Genomic DNA, 19,652 nt, shown 5'->3' with positions numbered 1-19,652 from the left:
GGCTACAACCCTGACACAGTAGCATTTGTGCCAATTTCTGACTGGAATGATGACAACATGCTGGAGCCAAGTGCTTAACATGCCTTGGTTCAAGGGATGGAAAGTCACCTGTAAAGATGGCAATGCCAATGTAACCCTGCTCCTTGAAGTTCTGGATTGCATTCTGTTAACAACTCGTTCAACTGACAAGCCCTTGCATCTGCCCCTCCAGGATGTCTACAAAATTGGTGGTATTGGTACTGTCCCTGTGGGCTGAGTGGAGACTGGTGTTCTTAGATCTGACATGGTGGTCATCTTTGCTCTAGTCAGTGTTACAACTGAAATAAAGTCTGTTGAAATGCACCATGAAGCTTTGAGTGAGATTCTTTCTGAGGACAATGCCAGCTTCAATGTCAAGAACGTATCTGTCAAAGATGTTCATCGTGGCAATGTGGCTGGTGACAGCAAAAATGACCCACCAATGGAAGCAGCTGGCTTCATGGCTCAGGTGATTATTCTGAACCATCCAGGCCAAATCAGTGCTGGATATGCACCTGTGCTAGATTGTCACACAGCTCACATTGCTTGCAAGTTTGCTGAGCTGAAGGAGATTGATCATCATTCTGGAAAAAAGCTGGAAGGTGGCCCCACATTCTTGAAATCCGGTGATGCTGCCATCATTGAGATAGCTTCTGGCAAGCCTATCTGTATCCAGAGCCATTTTGCTGTTTGTGACATGAGACAGATAGTTGCTGTGGATGTCATCAGAGCAATGGACAAGAAAGCACCAGGTCTGCCCAGAAAGTTCAGAAGGCTAAATGATATTATCCCCAATACCTGCCACACCAGTCTTAATCAGTGGTGGAAGAACAGTCTCAGAATTGTTTGTGTCAATTGGCCATTTAAGTTTACTAGTAAAAGACTGGTTAATGGTAACAATGCATAGTAAAACCTTCAGAAGGAGAAGAGAATGTTTTGTGGACCTGTGTGTGTGTGTGTGTGTGTGTGTGTGTGTGAGTTTTAAGTTATTAGTTTTTAGTTAATACTTTTTAATGGAAACAACTTGACCAAAAATCTGTCACAGAATTTGAGACCCATTAAAACAGAAGCTTAATGAGAAAAAAAAACTACAATGAGATATCACTTCACACCTGTTAGAACTGCATAACAAAAGATAACAAGTGTTGGTCTTGGTCCTTGATTTTTTTTTTTTTTAATTTGACACCAAAGGAAAGGCAACAGAAGCAAAAATAAACAAGTGGGACCACACCAAACTAAAAGGCACAATAAAGGAAACCATTAACAAAATGAAAAGGCAACCTACCTAATGGGAGAAAATGTTTGCAAATCATATATCTAATAGGGAGTTAATATCCAAAATATATAAAGAAATAATACAACTCAGTAGAGTTGTTGGGCAGAGGATTTGAATAAACCATTTTCCAAGGAAGATTTGCAGGTGGCCAACAGGTACATTAAAAGGTGCACAACATCACAAATCATTAGGAAAATAGAAATCAAAATCACAAGGAGATACCATCTCACATCTGGTAGAATTGCTATTACCAAAAAAGATAAGAAATATCAAGTGTTGGTGAGGATGTGGAGAAAAGGGAACCCTTGTGCACTGTTGGTGGGATTGTAAATTGGTGCAGCCACTGTAGAAAAAAGTATGAAAGCTCCTCAAAAAATTAAAAATAGAATCACCATATGATCCAGTTATTCCACTTCTGGGTATTTTTTCAAAGAAAACAAAAACACTTATTCGAAAAGATATCTGTACTCCCATGTTCTTTGCAGCATTATGTACAATAGCTAAGACATGGAAGTACCCTAAGTGTCCATTGATGGATGAATAAAGAAAATGTAATACACACACACACACACACACACACACACACACACACACAGAGGAATATTATTCAGCCATAAAAAAGAACGAAATCCTGCCATTTGTAATAACATAAATGGACCTTGACAACATTATGCCAAGTAAAATAAGTCAAAGACAAATACTGTAGGATCTTACTTATGTATAGGATAAAAAACAAAAACAAACAAAAACCCCTCTGAACTCATAAATACAGAGAACAGATTGATGGTTGCCAGAGATGGCAGTTGGGGTTTGGGTGAAATAGGTGAAGATGGCCAAAAGGTACAAACTTCCAGTTATAAAATAAATAAGTCCTGGGACATAATGTACAGCATGGTGACTATAGTTAATAATACTGTATTGTATATTTGGAAATTGCTGAGGGAATAGATCTTAAAAATTCTCATCACAAAATAAGTTAGTCAGAGAAAGACAAATACCATATGATTTCACTCATATGTGGAATTTAAGAAACAAAACAAATAAACAAAGGGAAGGGGGTGCGGAGACAGAAGCCAACCAAGAAACAGACTCTTTACTATAGAGAACAGACTGATGGTCACCAGATGGGAGATGGATGGGGGGATGGGTGAAATGGGTGATGGGGATTAAGGAGTGCACTTGTCTTGATGAGCACTGAGTAATGTACAGAATTGTTGAATCACTATATTGTACACTTGAAACTAATAGTACAATTATGTTAATGAACTGGAATTTAAATAAAATCTTAAAAAAAGTTTTCATCACAAGAAAAAAAATTACCAATGTGTGGTGATAGATGTTAAATAGAGTTATTGTGGTGATCGTTTTGCAGTATATATCAAATTATTATGTTGTACACCTGAAACAAATATAATGTATGTCAATTATATTTCAATTAAAAAATTAAGAAAAAAGAAAGTCCTAAATAAAAAGAGTAACCACTTAGAAAAGGTAGGAGAATACATTAAGAGAGTGTAAGAAAATAGTATTATAGACATGTCCTAATAAACAAAAAGTTTTATTTCTGGATTATGTGATTGCATTTGTCAGCCTTTTTTAACTTATTTTTCTTGATTTCTTTTCTTTTCCAAAATAAATAGTCACCTTTTTACCTGATTTTATCTTCATATTTTCATATGCTTTCTTTTTCTTCAAAGAGGCCTCCATTGAGTAAGCTTTGAGCCCTGCAAACCTGGCTCCAGCCCTGTTTGTTTGATGTGAAATGTGGATCCCTTTGAAAAGGTTGTGATATGAGTAGTGATCAGTGCTTCCATTTCCCTATAATTGTTGTAGGGTGGGAGAGAACAAAGAATGCTTTATGCTCTTTTGTTGTACTTTAAGGTGATATAATTAGTTTGGTTATAATGCAATCCTGATTGATACCAACATAAAAGTAACGTGGTTTTTAACTTCTTTAAAATATCTTTATTGTTTTCTAAAATTAGAAAAACACAACTCAAACTATTTAAAAAATTCAGATAATACAGAGGTAATACAGCAAAAATAAATAAATAAAAGTCCCTTTTCCCCCATCCCAGTCCCCTAGAGTTAACTGCTGTTTATTGTTTGGTGTGAGTTTCTTTTCACAGTTTTTCCATGTATGTATATATAAATAATATGTATACATATGTTTGAATGTACAAATATATGTGTGTATATATAAATGTGTGTGTATATCTATCTACATCTATCTATACCACAGCATATATGTACATTTATAAATCTATTTAAAAATGGAAAAAAATTATAACAAAAATGAGATGATAAAATTTATGTTTTTTTTCTATCTTCATTTCTCTGAGCAATGTGGTATGTACCTCCTTCCATATCAGTAGGATATATATCTACTTTATTCTTCTTAGATGTAAAATATAGATCTAGTATAATTTAACTAATCCCCTATAGATGGACATTTAGATTATTCTTATTCTTTCCTTATTATACACAATGCTGCACTAAAACTCATACAGACATCTTTGTACATATTTATGAGTGTTTCTGGGGTCTGATCCCTAGAAATTAAATTTCTGAATTAAAGGCTATGGACTTGAATATGTCCATTATTTATTACCAAATCATCCTTTCAGAGTAGTTACAAACTCTTGTTCTGAATAGGGCCAGACTGATATGTGGTTGTCCCCAACAGGCTAAGAATGTGGTGCCCAGCATTCTGTAAGACTTTTGTTCTCTTCTCGAGGAAGAGGGGAGGTTCAACGATGTGGGGGAAAGGGGCAGAGAGGCTGGGCCCCTGCAGCAGAGCTCTGTTTCTTCCTCATTGTCCTGAGCAATTCTGCTCTGGTGCAAACGGGCAGATCCAATCAACAGATCAAAACTCTGCAGTTAACTGGATCCACCTTTCTTAAAAGGCTGTTTGATGCACATCTGATGTTATTCAAGCATGCTTTTGAAGGGATTTCACCTCCCGTTTCCGCCTTTTCGAGAAGTGATTAAATTATTCCTTGTAACTACGTTCAGTAAGCTCTCTGAGATGGGTTCTAATACACCTAGTTTCCTCATGTCCTTGTAGTCCCAGGGTTGCTGTCCTGCAGGGAGTTCTTTGTCCCTTGCCCATTGCCCATCACAGCAACTGTGTGGAGAGCCCCCTTTGCTTGAGCCACAGTGTCAAGTGTTGCCTCACAGCTTTCCTTGCAGCCACCTTCTTGCTCACATGATGACTTTAATAATTTCTGTGGATTGTTATTTTCCCTGCACCCCCCGATTTCTCACAGCTGAGTTCCTGACCCACCAGTGAGTCCTGCTCTGAAGTTTCTTTTCCACAGGTGGCGTCTCAGTCTAGCGCCTTGTTTAAATACTTCCTTATTTCTTTGGATATCTTCCTGTTTCTGTCCCTGGTGGGACCACAGCTGGATCTACTATCCCCAGCTATCCATCTTTTGTCATCCAACAGTGAGAACCAAAGTAACAAGCTAGGAGACTTCATTGCCAGGCTCAGCATTTCCAACTTTCTTTGGTAAATACAGATCAAGCATGGTAAGTGGAATTAACCACATGCCCTTTTTGAAGGCCATCTTTGATCTTCAAAATTACCATATTTATTTTATCACCCTGCTTAGCTATTGCAGTGTGGTGGGAGGAAATGTTTAAGTTTTAAGTACTTGAAAGATTTTTCTGCCAGAGTCAGCAGTGACTTGTCAGGCAAACAACGTCTGAGGTGCGGCTTTGAGCTGGACGGCCCTCGTGCAATAAGGTGCAGGCTTTGAAATGGGAAATTGAGAAAGACTTTAGAGCAAAGGTGTTTATTTCATGGCTATATATGGGTCTTCACCTGCCAATAGGTACTTTTTTTTTTTTTAAAGGCTCTAAACAAAGAAGATAGACACATATCTCTTTTGAAGGGCAGAATCAGAGCTGTATCGGCCAAGCTAATAGGACTGGGGAGAGGCCAAGGTGGGACGTTGGTAATATGGCCACTGGTCCGTATGCTCATCATAGCTGGAGTGGAGTGGACAGTATGACGGTGACTCTGTGGTGAAATGGTTTGACCAGTGTTTTCAGATTGACAAGCTTTCCCATCTGGTGTGCTATGGATACTCATGTGCAGGAAATGAGTTATAAGTATAGCTCATTACATTACAAGGATAACAGTGAGGAGAGAGCACAGTTACGGAAGGAAGCAGATGCAGTGATTTGTGTTTTACAAGAGGGGAAAAGGAAGTTCTTGAATTTTCCTTTTTAAAAATAACTCTTGAGACTGAATGGAATTTGTTTATCTGTTTCATTAGACCATGAACTTCTTGAGAATAGGTTCTGTCTTTTTAAGAAATCTTTTTATCCCAAACACCAAACACAGTGCCTGTTGAATAAATGTTCGTTGGAATAACCATGCACAAACTAATTGTAAAAGAAGAAATTCATTCATTCTGCTCAACAGACATTTTGGAGTCACTATTATGTGCTGGGTTTTGGGCATTCGGATGAATTAGAAATACCACAGTCTTCACGGGGTTCACAGTTTGGAAGAGGAGATGGACGTTGTTATAGATGGCATAACAGAGGCTTAAAAAAAAAAAAAAAGGAAGGGAATGGCCAATTTTATCCTGGGGGTAGGTAGGTAACCTGAGGTGATGCTTTAACTGGGTTTCTTTTTAAAGGTTCATTTAAATATGATACCCACATAGTATACATGTATGGTAATGTACAGCTTAATGAATTTTGGCAAATTGAATGCATCATATAAACCAGTAACCCAGAAACATCTCATTTTCCCTCCTGTTTACTATTCTCCTCCTGAAATTAACACCCATTTAACTTCAAACAGCATAAAGTATTTGTGCCTACAACCAGTGCTGTAAGTAACAGAAATCATACATGTGCTCTGTTGTGTGCCTGGTTTCCTTTACCAAACATTATGGCTGTGAGATTCATCTACGTTTTTGGGTATAGGTGAGGATCATTCAGTCTCATTGTTGTGTAATGTTCCATGATATGAATATTCATTCATTCATTCATTCATTCATTCATCATTCATTCATTCATTCATCTTTCCTGCTGTTTGATGGACATTTTCAGTCTTTGTTACAAATAGTGGTTATGAAATTCTAGTACATGTGCTTTAGTGAAAATATGTATGCATTTCTGTTGAGTATATATCTAAAGAGTGCAATTGCTGGTTCTTACGGTATATTCAGCTTTAGTAGACACTTCCAAACAGTTTTCCAAAGTGGTTGTACTAATTTATAGCACCACAGGCTGTAGATGAGGGTTTTGGTTGTTCCAATTCCTTGGAACTTGGAACACTTGATATTCTTTGTCTTTTTATTTCAGCCTTCCTGTGGCCAGTCACATTGTAGTTTAGCAGACTTTTGAAGGATGCATTGGGTGTTATCAGGCAAATGGAGTGGTAGAAGGTTTTCTGGGGAGGATCAGAAAGGGTACTCAGGAAAGGGGGGGCCAGTGGGAGTTTTCAGGTGCAAACCTCATTTAGTTACATAAACTGCAGGTAAGTCAAATACACAAATAATATGTCCCCAAAGTATCATTTGTAGTAGAAATTTATAGTAAAGTTGGTAGTAGAAACAGACTTTATAGCAAGGCAATTTGCCATCAGCTGGTGAGTCAAGCACAGTTTATAGGCTTGCAGCTCTGAAAGGAATAAACAAATGGCATCCCAAATGGGAAACTCTTGAGACATTAATGGCTTGTGTATAAGTATAGGTAAAAACAACTGATAATGATAAAAAAGTGATGCTCTAGTAGATACTCACCTATTAGATGTCTTCGCCTAGTGAAGTAAGGAGGGGATGTCCAGCGTAGTACCTCCAGAGAGCTTCTGGGATGTACCGAACTACTTTGTAATGTGGCTGTGTTGTCTAGTTGTCTGCCACATGAGTAATCCCTTCTGTTATTCTTAGTGATAGAACCCCCAGTTTTATTTTTGGGGGAGGTGTCGGTCTGCCCAGTTAAAGACCATATTTCCCAATCTCCTTGCAACTAAGTTCTGGCCACATGAAATGTCAATGTAAATATTGTATGCCACTGCTGGATACTGTCCTTAGGGAGAAATTATACCCTTCTCTCTCTACTTTCTTTCCTAGTGGCTTAAATGGGGATGTGATGGCTGGAGACTGAGCAGCCATTGTGGACCATTAGGTGGAAGCCACATGATGAAGATGGCAAAAGGAACCTGAATGCCTGATTTCATAAAGCAGCCATACCAGCCCTAGACTTCCTACTTCTGGATTCCTTTTTCTATGAGAGAGGAATGAATTTCTATCTTGTTTAAGTCAGGGTTTTTTGCACACGCGTGCATGCAATCTCTCTCTCTCTGTCATATGTAGCCCAATCTAATATTAACTAAAAACTGTATATCAGGAAGAGGAAAGCTGTGCCTAGAAACCAGTGTGTGAGAAGAAAGGACATGAGCTTTTAAGTATAAGCACTTCCTGGTAGTTCTCTGTAATACCATAGACATCAGGTTTGTCTGGGTCTGATATGCTGCAAATAAGCCTTTATTGAATTGAATTGAACTGTTGCTTTAATCAATATAAGAAAGTAATTGTATTACTTTCCTATTGCTGCTGTAACAAATTACCACAACATAGTGCCTCAAAACAATTTTATTGTCTTACAGTTTTGGAGGGCAGAAATCTGAAATCAATTGCACTGGGCTAAAATCAAGGTGCCAGTAGGCCTATGTTTCTTCTGGAGGCTCTAGGAAAGAATTCATTTCCTTGGCTTTTCTAGCTTCTAGAAGCTATTTGCATTCCTTGGCTCATAGCCATACATCTCTCCAACTTTGCTTCTATCATCATATCTCCTTCTCTCACTCCTACCCTCCCACCTCCCTCTTATTAAGGACCCTTATGATAATGCAGGGTAGTCTCCCCATCTCAAGACCCTTAACTTAATCACACCTGCAAAGTAACATATTCACAGATTTCTGGGATCAGGACATGCACATCTTTTGGGAAGCCCTTATTTGGCCTACTCATGTTATAGCCCCAGCTTATCTACTGTGTGAATTACTCTTATCTACATGTGTCAGGTGCTAGGCAGAATGGTGTGATGGAAGGAACAATATTTCAGAGTTAGCACACCTGAGTCCCAGAGCTGCTTCTACGTAGATGGGAGGCCTTGGACAAATCATTTAAACTCTCTTGGCTCTTGTTTTTTTTTTTTTTTTAAAGATTTTATTTATTTATTTGTCAGAGAAAGAGAGAGAGAGTACAAGCAGGGGGAGTGGCAGGCAGAGGGAGAAGCAAGCTACCTGCTGAATAAGGAGGGAGTCCCTAATGGGGGACTCAATCCCAGGACCCTGGGATCATGACCTGAGCCGAAGGCAGATGCTTATCAGACTGAGCCACCCAGATATCCTAGTCTTGCTTTTTAATTTATAAAATGAGGTTATTGGACTACAACAGGGAAGGAAATACCTGGTGAGGAGCATACTGTCAACCCTTCCTCCTACACCTATAACAGAGATGACTTCTTCTCTTGTGAGCTTGTTCCTAGTTTTTCAAACAGCCACTGCTAGGTAGCTAGAAGTGATATTGAGATGAAATCTATTGTCTCTCCCTGAACAAGATCATCTCTAAGGCCTGTGACCTAAGCTGTGAAAACACATACAGAGCTAAAACTCAACTAGCCTCATCATGGATCATTGAATACCCAAAGTCAATTGATTCCCTTTCTTTTCAATATATTTTCTCCTCCCAATTTTTTCTAGACCTATTAACTTGTCTAAAGTTAGTGTTCCCTATTTCCATGCTTTTCCTTTGAAGGGAGCAGTTAGGAGCAAAATGAGACATAGAAGACCTGAAAGGTCTTCTACCTGTTTTGTCAATTAGGTATAAATGAGAGTTGCCCACACAGAACCCCTGCCCTGCAACCACAGCAGGCATGACCAGCCTGTGCTTGTGCTGATAATTTGTACTTACACCTACACCTGCACCTTAGAGCCACACCTGTACTTACTTCCACCCCAACACCTACACCTGCCCCTGTACCTATGTTGACACCAACACATACTCCTATACTTACACTTATATCTTAAAGCTCATGTCCTTCTTTTTTTTTACCTTCTGATTTCCAGACAGGTTGCCTCTTGCTGATATGCAGAGAACACTGTAGCAAGCTCTACTGTCTATTGCCAGATTCATAAGCCAAAAAAGAATTCTCTCAAAAACAATTGGCAACCAGTCATGACCAGACATGTGAAACATCTCACCGAGAGTAGGTACAAAACATTAAAGATATAGCTTGGACCATGAAAAAAAGCTGTGAGACAGGATGTGAACTCCCTTCTACTGGAAAGAGTGTAATGTAGAAAAAATAAAAAACCAAAAACCAAAAAAAAAAAAAAGCCAAACAAACCCCAAAACCCACCAAAAACAAACCCCAAAACCCAACAACAACAACAACATGGTGAGACTTGCTCACCAGGAGCAAAGTTGGGTGCTAGACAAACCCCAGAATAGTCAAATGGTCCAATTGTCTAGAATATGTGGTTTCTGGAATGCATGAAAAGTGAAAGGCCAATGTTTTATTAAGATCATTGTCCCTTTTCAGAATCAGCTTAGACTTGTTGAAACCTAACTCTTTCAGCACTATTTTTGGTAAGATTTTCCAAAGGAGAGATAAACTTTCTGCTTATTCTAATAGCTCGCCTCATCAAAGTGGAATTTTGGATTGCTTCATTTCATAACCACAGGTCAGAGAAGAAGCCTCTCCTGATATCTGAGTTCCTCACTGGAGATTTTTGGTAGAGACACAGAGAGATGCTCTGTAATGGGCTATCTTCCCTGAAGAGCTAACGCATCCTTCTCCTTATATTGGGTATTTGCCCTCACATAAGCCTGTTTTATTTTCCACACAAAATTGATAGCTAAAATTATTTTATCTTTTTGTTTCCCTTTGGGGTTGTTCCCTTGTGGGTGATGAGTGGGGTGCTGATCTACACTGCAGGCTCATTTTCTTTGGCCCACAGAGGGTCATGTACACCAATTTTGAATCTGAATGTTTTTAGGCAGAAACTCTCCAGCTCAACATAATAATCACCACTCCTTCCTGTCTCACGCTTGGTTCTTCACACATCTGAGTTCTCTGCTTTGTGCAGGAAGGCAAGTGAGTGTGGGAACTGTGGCTTCCATATAGCAGGGCTCCTGCGGGACCTATAACTCCATGGAGTAGGGACCTTATATGTACTCCAGCATGTATAATGGCAAACATTCAACAAGTATGTGTTCACTGGGGTATAAAGTGAGAGGCTTTATTTTTGGCTCCTTCTAACTTGTAGGACAAAGGTGGGGGGACGTCTTACCTTTCTCATGCTTTCACTTTCTCACCTGTAGGAGGATCGAGTAGTTTAATATACGTGGAAATAGGAGGGAAATGAGCAGAGGTCCTGTTAAGATTCTTTTAAGACCCCTGATCAGTACTCACCAGACGATGAGGAACTTCCTTGTGGGCAGGCTTTTGCGGAGAATGGAGCTGCCTTCTTAGATGGGGAAGAAAGCTTTACAAGTCTCAATATTGTAAGGCCCCTCTCCATGAAAGATAAAGTCATGAAGAATCAGTCAGCATGGTGAACAAAATAATGCTCCTCCACCTCCAAAGATATCCACCTCCCAATGCCCCAAATCTGTGAATATGTCACCTGACATGGGCCTTGAGATGGGGAGAATATGCTAGATTAACCATTCATGTGGGCCCAATCTAATCAAAAGAATCCTTATAAAGGAAAGAGGGAAGCAGAATAGTCAGAGTCAGGGAAGGCTATATGATGGTGAAAGCAGAGGTCACTGATGCCATTGCTGGAATGGGCCATAAGCCGAGGGATGCGAATGGCCCATAAAAGCTGGAAAAGGCAAGAAACAGATTTTCCCCTAGAGCCTTCAGTGGGAATGCAGCCCTGTCTGCACCTGTTTTTCAGCCCCATGAGTCACATGTCAGACTTCTGACCTTCAGAACTAAAAGATAATAAATTTGTGCTGTTCTCAGGCACTAAGCTTGTGGTAATTTGATATAGGAAACTAACACAGTAAGTCCATATTTATCGAGCATCTATTGTGAGTCAGGAACTGTGCTCTGTTCCCAAAATAAAAGGTAGACATGGTCATTAAGTATATTTTAGCAGGATAAGAAAATATTAAAGAAATATTTATAAACAACAGTCGAACAACGAGAAGGGCGAGAAATCCTACAACAGAGAAATTTGAGGTGTATAAGACCATTAAACAAAGAGAAACATAGCTTAGTTTGGGGTGACTAGAAAGCGATACTTTTGTTGAGATCTAAACAATGGGTCATAATTAGCTATAAGAGACCAGGTAAGAGTGTTCCAGGCAGAGGGAACAGAATGGTTCCAGCCAGAGTTAACATGTACATTCAGGGAGAAGGAAGATCCAGTGAAACTGGCATGCTCAGGAAGTGGGGAAGAGAGGCAGGAGATGAGGCTGGGGAAGGAGGTAGTTTCAGATAGTGTAAGGCTTTGGTGAGCACATTAAGCTCCCACTCAGATTTTGGACTTTGCAGAGAAAGACAAATACTGTATGATTTCACTCATATGTGGAACTTAAGACAGAAAACAAATGAGCAAAAAGGAAAAAGAGAGAGAGAGAAAGAGAGAGAGAGAGAAAGACAAACCAAGAAACACTCTTAACTCTGGAGAACACACTAATGGTTTCCAGAGGGGAGGTGGGTGGGGGGATGGGGGAAATAGGTGATGGGGATTAAGTAATGTATGCAAGTGGTGAATCACTATATTGTGCACCTGAAATAAATACAACACTGTATCTTAACTAATTGGAATTAAAAACTTAAAAAAAAAGATTTTGGACTCCGTTTTTCAAAACCATAGGAAGTTTTTCCAAGGGTTGCTAGGTGACAGAACTAGATTTTCTGTCTAGTCTCCAGGTAATGGAGAATCATTCTGGCAGACATTTTTCAAGCTTATCCATACCCTCTTCTCCTCTCTTCTTCTAGGAACAGGAGGATGTTTCACTTCCCTATCTCTCTGCAGGTAGGTGGGGCCAGTTGATTACTTCTGGCCAACGAGCTGTGAGCCAAATTAACGTGTTCTTTCTAGGTTGACACATTCAGTCGTCAGCGTGAGACCCTCCAGGATTCTTTTTCTCTGTTATGTCACCCAGGGAGGCTGCAAGTTCAGATGTTGCAGGTGAAGGATAGCAGAGGCATCAAGAATCTGGCCTGTTGGCCCCTGCATGGGGGCATTGCCCCAAAGTCTTGTGGACCTGCCGCAAACTTCGAGCTAGAAATAAGCACTCACTGTGTTAAGCCCTTGATGTTTTGGTGTTGTTATTGCATAGCCTTGTTTGCCCTGACTGGTTGAGTCATTTAATATAGTGTCTCCTTGATCATCAGAGTGAACCTGGGGAACAGTTGAAACAAAGAATTTTGGATCTCAACCCAGCCTGTTTTGATATAGGCTCAGGAAGAGCCAGGGAATTCATCAGTATGTGTTATCATAGGAACTACTGATTCTACTAGTTTTCCTGTGCCAGGATTACCAGAACTGGGCATGTGGCCTGGCCTGCCTTGTGTATAGCATATGTTATTCAAAAAAAGAAAGGAAACATTAATGATCATTGTCGTCTTGGGGATCCGGGGACATCTTTTGAGATAACAGTATACTTAAGAATGTCAGAGAAACCAGATGCATTAATTTGCCAGGGTTGTGATAACAGAGTACCACAGACTGGGTGGTTTGCACAACAGAAATTAATTTTCTCATAGTTCTGGAGGCTAGAAATCCGAGGTGGAGGTGTTCGTTCCCTCTGAGGCCTCTGTCCTTTGCTTGTTTATGGTGTCCTCTCCCTGTACCTTCACAGGGTCTTCCCTCTTGGTGTGCCTGTGTCCTAATCTCCTTTCATAAAGACAGCAGTCATACTGGAATAAGGTCTATCCTAAGGGCCCCACTTTACTTTTAAAAGGCTCTATCTCCAAATACCGTCACATTCTGAGGTACTGGGGGTTAGGACTTCAACGTATGAATTTGGGGGACACAATTCAGCCCATAACACTGAGCTTTATGGAAGCACCTTTATTTTATGAAGCCTGAAAAGAGAGGAACTTGATTCAGAGATGGAGGTGTTTCTAATTAAGACAGGAGATACATGATTTACATGATGATGAGTGTGATTCACATGGGTCGCTTACAACTTAGGTAAACATGCATTTCCTACAAAAATTTTGTATAGTAAATGTACCATACAGTGTTTTATGTGCTTCTAGGTTGAAGATTACATTCCAGAGGAAGTTTACACAGAAACTTTGTACTCGATGTTGAATGAATATCCCAGGAACGAGTGGAGAGCTCTTGAAAATCTTGGTGTCTTGCTTTTTCTTAGCAAATATACCAATAGGTTAGATTATATTTAAATGCTTGCATGCATGCATATACTTATATTTTTAACTTTATTTAAAAAGAGCTTTAGCCCATTTGTTTGTTCTTATTGTTTTTTATGTCCTCAAGGATCTAGAATACAAATATTTTCTCCTGAAACTCTTTTAACTTATGGAGAAGGGAATAACTAGTCCAGTACTTAAAAGATTTTAAGCAGATGTGGATTGTTTACTCCCAAGGTTTATAATTGTGACCTATCACATCTTGTGAATTTAATCAGGGTATCCTCACACCATGAGGAAAGGGAGATTGGGAAATGAGGAGCCTGGTAAAGGCCACTTTGTCAGCTAGAGACAGAGCCAATATTACAGCCTGTGTATTTGAAGGCTTACCCTAGAGCTGGGCTCTAGACACATCACAGCAGAAGAAATTTGTGGCATATTTATAATATAGTTCAAAAAGTCTGTTGAATATGTTTAAGGGTTTCAGCAGGTTTTCAATTAATTTATTTTTTTTAAGATTTTATTTATTTATTTGAGATGGAAAGAGAGAGTGAGTGAGGGAGAGAGAGAGCACGAGCAGGGTGGGGGGTAGAAGGAGAGGGAGAAGCAGACTCCCCACTGAGTAGGGAGCTCAATGCGGGGCTTGGTCCCAGGACCCTGGGACCATGACCTGAGCTGAAGGCAGAGGCTTAACTGACTGAGCCACCCAGGAGCCCCAACAAGTTTTCAGTTAAATGTGAGACAGAGTTCTGTTATAAAACACCAAACAACCAAACAAAAATGAACGAGGGTAGCTTAGAATGCAGAGTTGGAAAGAGTTTTCATTGCTTGCTTTTGTTCGGACCCCTACTGGGGAAAAAGACTTGATCAGTCAAGGTAGGCTAGGTAGCGCTACAATAACGACTTAACATCTCAGTGTCCTAACACAGCAGTTTTACTTTCTCTGTGGAGATTCCCTATTTGCTGAATGATTGTCATCATAATTTCTTTTGAATGTAGTTTCCTTTAACATTTTGAACATTTATTATTTAAAGCTGTTATCTTAATCACCAGGCGCTCATCACAAGTGTACCCCTTAATCCCCATCACCTATTTCACCCATCCGCCTGCCCACCTCCCCTCCAGTAACCATCAGTGTGTTCTCTAGAGTTAAGAGTCTGGTTATGGGTTTGTCTCTCTCTCTCTTTTTTTCCCCCCTTTGCTTGTTTGTTTTGTTTCTTAAATTCCACAAATGAGTGAAATCATATAGTGTTTGTCTTTCTCTGACTGACTTATTTCACTTAGAACATATTTATTATAGTTGATTTGAAATCTGTATTTGGTAAGTGCAAAATCTGTGCCCATTCAGAATCAGTTCCTTTTGATTGATCTGTCATCTATCTATCATCTATCTATCTATATCTATCACCTATTATCTATCTATCTATCTATCATCTATCAACTATTTATTTGAGTGTGGGTCATATTTTTATGTTTTTTTGTACTTATGTCTTACAAAATTTGATGGGAAAATTAGGCATTTTCATAATATATTGTAGAAACCCTGGATTTGGTTTCATAATCTGACTCCTCTGCTGTGTGCAGCCATTGATTTTTATTTATTATTAGTATGGCTTTCTAGGAGTTGCCTTTGTGTCTATATGTTAGTGGTCAGTCAGTGATGTGTCCAGTTTTACCCTTTTTTTTCAGAGAGGATTTACTGACTATTTCATGGTGTCATAGCTACAAGTCCATCCCAGTGGTACTTTAAAACAATTTTTATAATTTTTGCTAGTTTGTAGAAATACAATTTTTTTTTTGTATGTTGGTTTAAATTCACTAGGAATTCTAATTGAACATCTAGTTACTTTTGGATTTTTCCAAACATAATTTGTGACTAATGGCTATTTTAAAAAATACCTTTTATTCATTTTTGTTGGTTTATTTCATTGGCTAGTACCTCCAGTAAAATGCTGCATTGAAATGCTGGAAGCATGTCTTTGCCTCATTTCCAATCTCAGGGGCAAAGTTTTCAATATTTCCTCTCTGAGTTATGTTTGCTATAGGATTTTTGTTGAGTAGTCTTAATTACATTGAGGAATTCCTCTTCTCTTTGGTTTTTAGAAAAAATTTTTTTTCTAAAAACTAAAAATTTTTTGACAGAGAGGGTTTGGGGAACACAAGCTGGGGGAGCTGCAGGCAGAGGGAGAGGGAGAAGCAGACTCTCTGCTGAGCAGGAGCCTGATGAGGGGCTTGGTCCCAGGACCCTGGGACCATGACTTGAGCTGAAGGCAGATGTTTAACTGACTGAGCCACCCAGGTGCCCCAGTATTTAGAAATTTTTAAAAAATTATGAGTGAGTGTTGAATTTCATCACATACTTTTTATGGATTCATTGATATTACCACACTAGTTCTGAATATTAAACATTGCATTCTGGAATAAATGTAACTTGTTGATAATGCATTATTTTTTATATGCCTCTTGATTCAATTTGGTCATATTTTGTTTAGAGTTTTTGAATTGATATTCATGAAAAGATTCTAATTTCTTCCTCTCCCCCTTGTGATATCCTTACCATGTTTTTGATAATAAGATTATGCTGGCTTTATAAAATCAGTTGAGAAGTGTTTTTATTTTTTCCTATTCTCTGGAAGAGTTTGAGTATGTTAGTATTATTTCATCCTTATATGTTTGGAAGAATTTATTGGAGTAGATATGTAGGCCTGGAAATTTCTTTGTGGAGAGGTTTTTTTTTTTTAATTTTTAAAATTTTATTATGTTATGTTAGTCACCATACGTTACATCATTAGTTTTAGATGTAGTGTTCCATTATTCATTGTTTGTGCATAACACCCAGTGCTCCATGCAGAATGTGCCCTCCTCAATACCCATCACCAGGCTAACCCATCCTCCCACCCTCCTCCCCTCTAAAACCCTCAATTTGTCTCTCAGACATAGTCTCTCATGGTTCGTCTCCCCCTGTGGAGAGGTTTTAAATTATAGATTCAATTTATTTAAATATATGTTACTATTCAGATTTTCTATTTTATTTTGTTTCAGTTTTGATGTTTTGCATTTTTCTAAGACTTGTCCTTTTCTTGTTAAAACAATTTTTTGAGTATAGTTGACACACAATGTTACATTAGTTTCAGGTGTACACATAATGATTTGACAAGTTCATGCTATGCTGCTACCATCTGCCATCATACAGTGCTATTACAATATCATTGACTACATTCCCTATGCTGTGTCTTTTGTTCTCATGACTTACTCCATAACTGGAAGCCTATGTCTTCCACTCCCCTTTACCCATTTTGCCCATTCCCGCAACCCCCTTGTTTTCTGGATTTTCATGGAAGACTTGTCCTTATCATCCAAATTTTCAAATTCATTGGCATAAGGTTGTTCCTAACATCTTATGATTTTTTAAAAGATTTTATTTATTTATTTGACAGAGAGAGAGAGAGAGAGCACAAGCAGGGGGAATGGCAGAAGGAGAGGGAGAAGCAGGCTCTCTCCTGAGCAGGGACCCCGATGCGGAGCTCAATTCCAGGACCCTGAAATCATGACCTGAGCCAAAGGCAGATGCTTAACCGACTGAGCCACCCCGGGACCCCTCTTCTTATGACGTTAATATTTGTAGGATTTGTAGTGCTTTCCATTTTTCATGCTTGATACTAATAATTTGTGCCTTGTTTCTTTATTCTTCTTGATAAGGTTATATAAATTTTATTAAAGTTTTCAAAGAACTAGTTTTGGCTTTGTTGATTTTTCTCTAGTGTATATTTATCTTTTCTCTATTGTACCTTTATTCATATTTGTTGATCTTTGTTTTTAATCTTTACTATTTTTTTCTTTTATTTGATATGGGTTTGGTATGCCTTTGTTTTTCTAGCTTTTTGAAATAGATAGATCATGAATCTTTTGTCTTTCTCCTTTGCTATGCATTTAAAGCTGTTTTAATCTCAGTACTGCTTCAGTTGCATCCCCTAAATTTAAGAATCACTGCTTTAGATTCACTCTCAAGGATTTTCAACTTGGTGATTCTACTGCTCCCACTCCCTACCCTCAGGAATGTTTGGCAGTGTCTGGGGACATTTTTGGTTGTCACAGCTTGGAGGGGGGGAGCTATAGCATCTAGTGGGTAGAGGCTAGGGCTGTTGCTAAAAATTCTACAATATACAGGACAACTCCTCACCACAAAGAAGTATCTGTCAGTAGTGCTGAGGTTGAGAAACCTTGTGGACTTAGACCTATTTTTTAACCATACATGTACCCACCCCCCCATAATATCCTCCACATGACTTGTTTCTTTCCTTCTTTTGGGTTCCCAAATGCTGTCCCTAATCACCCTATACATGTAGCTCTAAATCATGCTCTATAATCTCTATTGTATTTTCCTTCATTGCACATTATGCATGTTATCATATGATGTAAATATTATAAATATCATATATGAACATATATATGCAATGTTTATTTCTTTTTGCTTGACTCCTCCACTAGAATAGAAGGGTTCTGTCTATTTTGTTTACTGTCCTTTTCCCAATATCTAGAACAATGTTGCATGGTTGAATGAGTTAATATTTGTTGCATGATTGAAGGCATTGTTGCATTGGAATAAGAGTGATTTCCAGTTCACAGCACTGAAAGTACAGTGGTAAATAAGGCAGATGTCATATAAGGGGAAATACAAATATAATAAAGAAAATATTGAATTTTTCCTGGTGCAAGAAGGGAGACTCCTCCTCCCCCTTTCCTTAGCGCATTTACTTAAAATGGGAATTTTGAGTTCTTTCTCTGCCCATTTGAGATGTCTAAAACCTTTTTAAAAGCTAAATAAAGCTCTAGCCAGTTTTATAATCTACAAATCTTTTTCAAGGACTTGGCAGCCATCGTTTTGAAATGTAATCAAGGAAGATAGCCCCTCTATTTCCCAGTCTCTGGGAATAGGTAGGAGCCCAGCTTTGGTAGGTGTGTGACTCCAAGTTACTAATCTACCTCTCGTCATAAGTAAATAAGAAATTTATGTTACCTTTGGATAAAGGCAATTAGTAAACATGGTGGCTACCTCAATTATCTGATGAATTTGGGATGAACTGTGTGTGGACAATGGTGCTGTCAAATGCTCTTACTTGAGGACTACTTATTGTTTATCTTGAGAACATGCATGAAATGGGTTGCATCTGCTTGACTATATAAAAGGATGAGATTTCTTTTCTGTCTTGTGATCTCTTTAGTGGCTTATCTGTGATGTGCATCACATTCTGGTTTAATGATTATTCAGTAAGAAGGCTGTTTTCTTTCTCTTTTGCTTTTGTGGATAGGTTTTCTGAGGAGGAGATTTTGTTTTGAATTGTTTCCCCACCCATAGTCTCTGGGTAGGCCAGGGAGGTGGGTTTGTAATTTAAAAGATGCTCCACTGCATTTTTTTCTGATCAAAACCAGCACCCTTCCCCTCACTTTTCTTTCTCTCTCCCTTGGTATCTGTTTTCAAGCATATCAGTGCTTCTGAGTTTGAGGAAGACTATGTTCCATCAGGTCCTTTCTCCCACACCATCTAGAGAGCTTTCCTAATTTATGTATAGCATGCACAAACTCAGTTTCAAGTTAAGGAACAAAAATTTAACACACAAATGGACTTCCCTTTCAGTCCTCTAGTGGATTTGTTTTAGATAGCTCTTTTGCGGGAGTGGGGACAGAAATCAGAGGGATTTTTATTTTTTTAGGTGATGTGGTCATCATTCGTTGGTATGCTTGGTATAGCGATCCACAGAGGGGTGTGGAGGTACTTTTCCTACAACCTGCTCATTTCTGAAGACTTGTCTCTCTTCTCTGGATAGAACACCTAATCTGATTTGTTTAAGATGTTTAAGCAACTCTTTTGCTGAAGGGCTTGAGTAAGTGTCCTACAGCTGCACAGAGTTGAGGTAGAGGTGAGAGGGTCATGAGATGTGCCTTTGAGCTAACTTACTCATGGTGAGTGGGATGGAATGGGGGACATGATGGG

General features: G+C 38.9%; 1 pseudogene across 1 annotated transcript in view; it reads right to left on the bottom strand.

Moving 5' to 3' along the window:
- Positions 1-824: 824 nt before the first annotated feature.
- LOC118523490 (elongation factor 1-alpha 1-like) overlaps positions 825-19,652 on the bottom strand; it is a 326,251-nt pseudogene continuing 307,423 nt past the window's right edge. Inside the window, exon 2 of the transcript XR_013449827.1 lies at positions 825-931. The product of XR_013449827.1 is annotated as an elongation factor 1-alpha 1-like (transcript). The remainder of the gene's footprint in view (positions 932-19,652) is intronic.

Source organism: Halichoerus grypus, chromosome 7 (genome assembly GCF_964656455.1).
Source record: "Halichoerus grypus chromosome 7, mHalGry1.hap1.1, whole genome shotgun sequence".
Lineage (NCBI taxonomy): Eukaryota > Metazoa > Chordata > Mammalia > Carnivora > Phocidae > Halichoerus > Halichoerus grypus.
The sequence above is the reverse complement of the archived record's forward strand: the minus strand, read 5'-3'. Positions and strand labels throughout refer to the sequence as shown.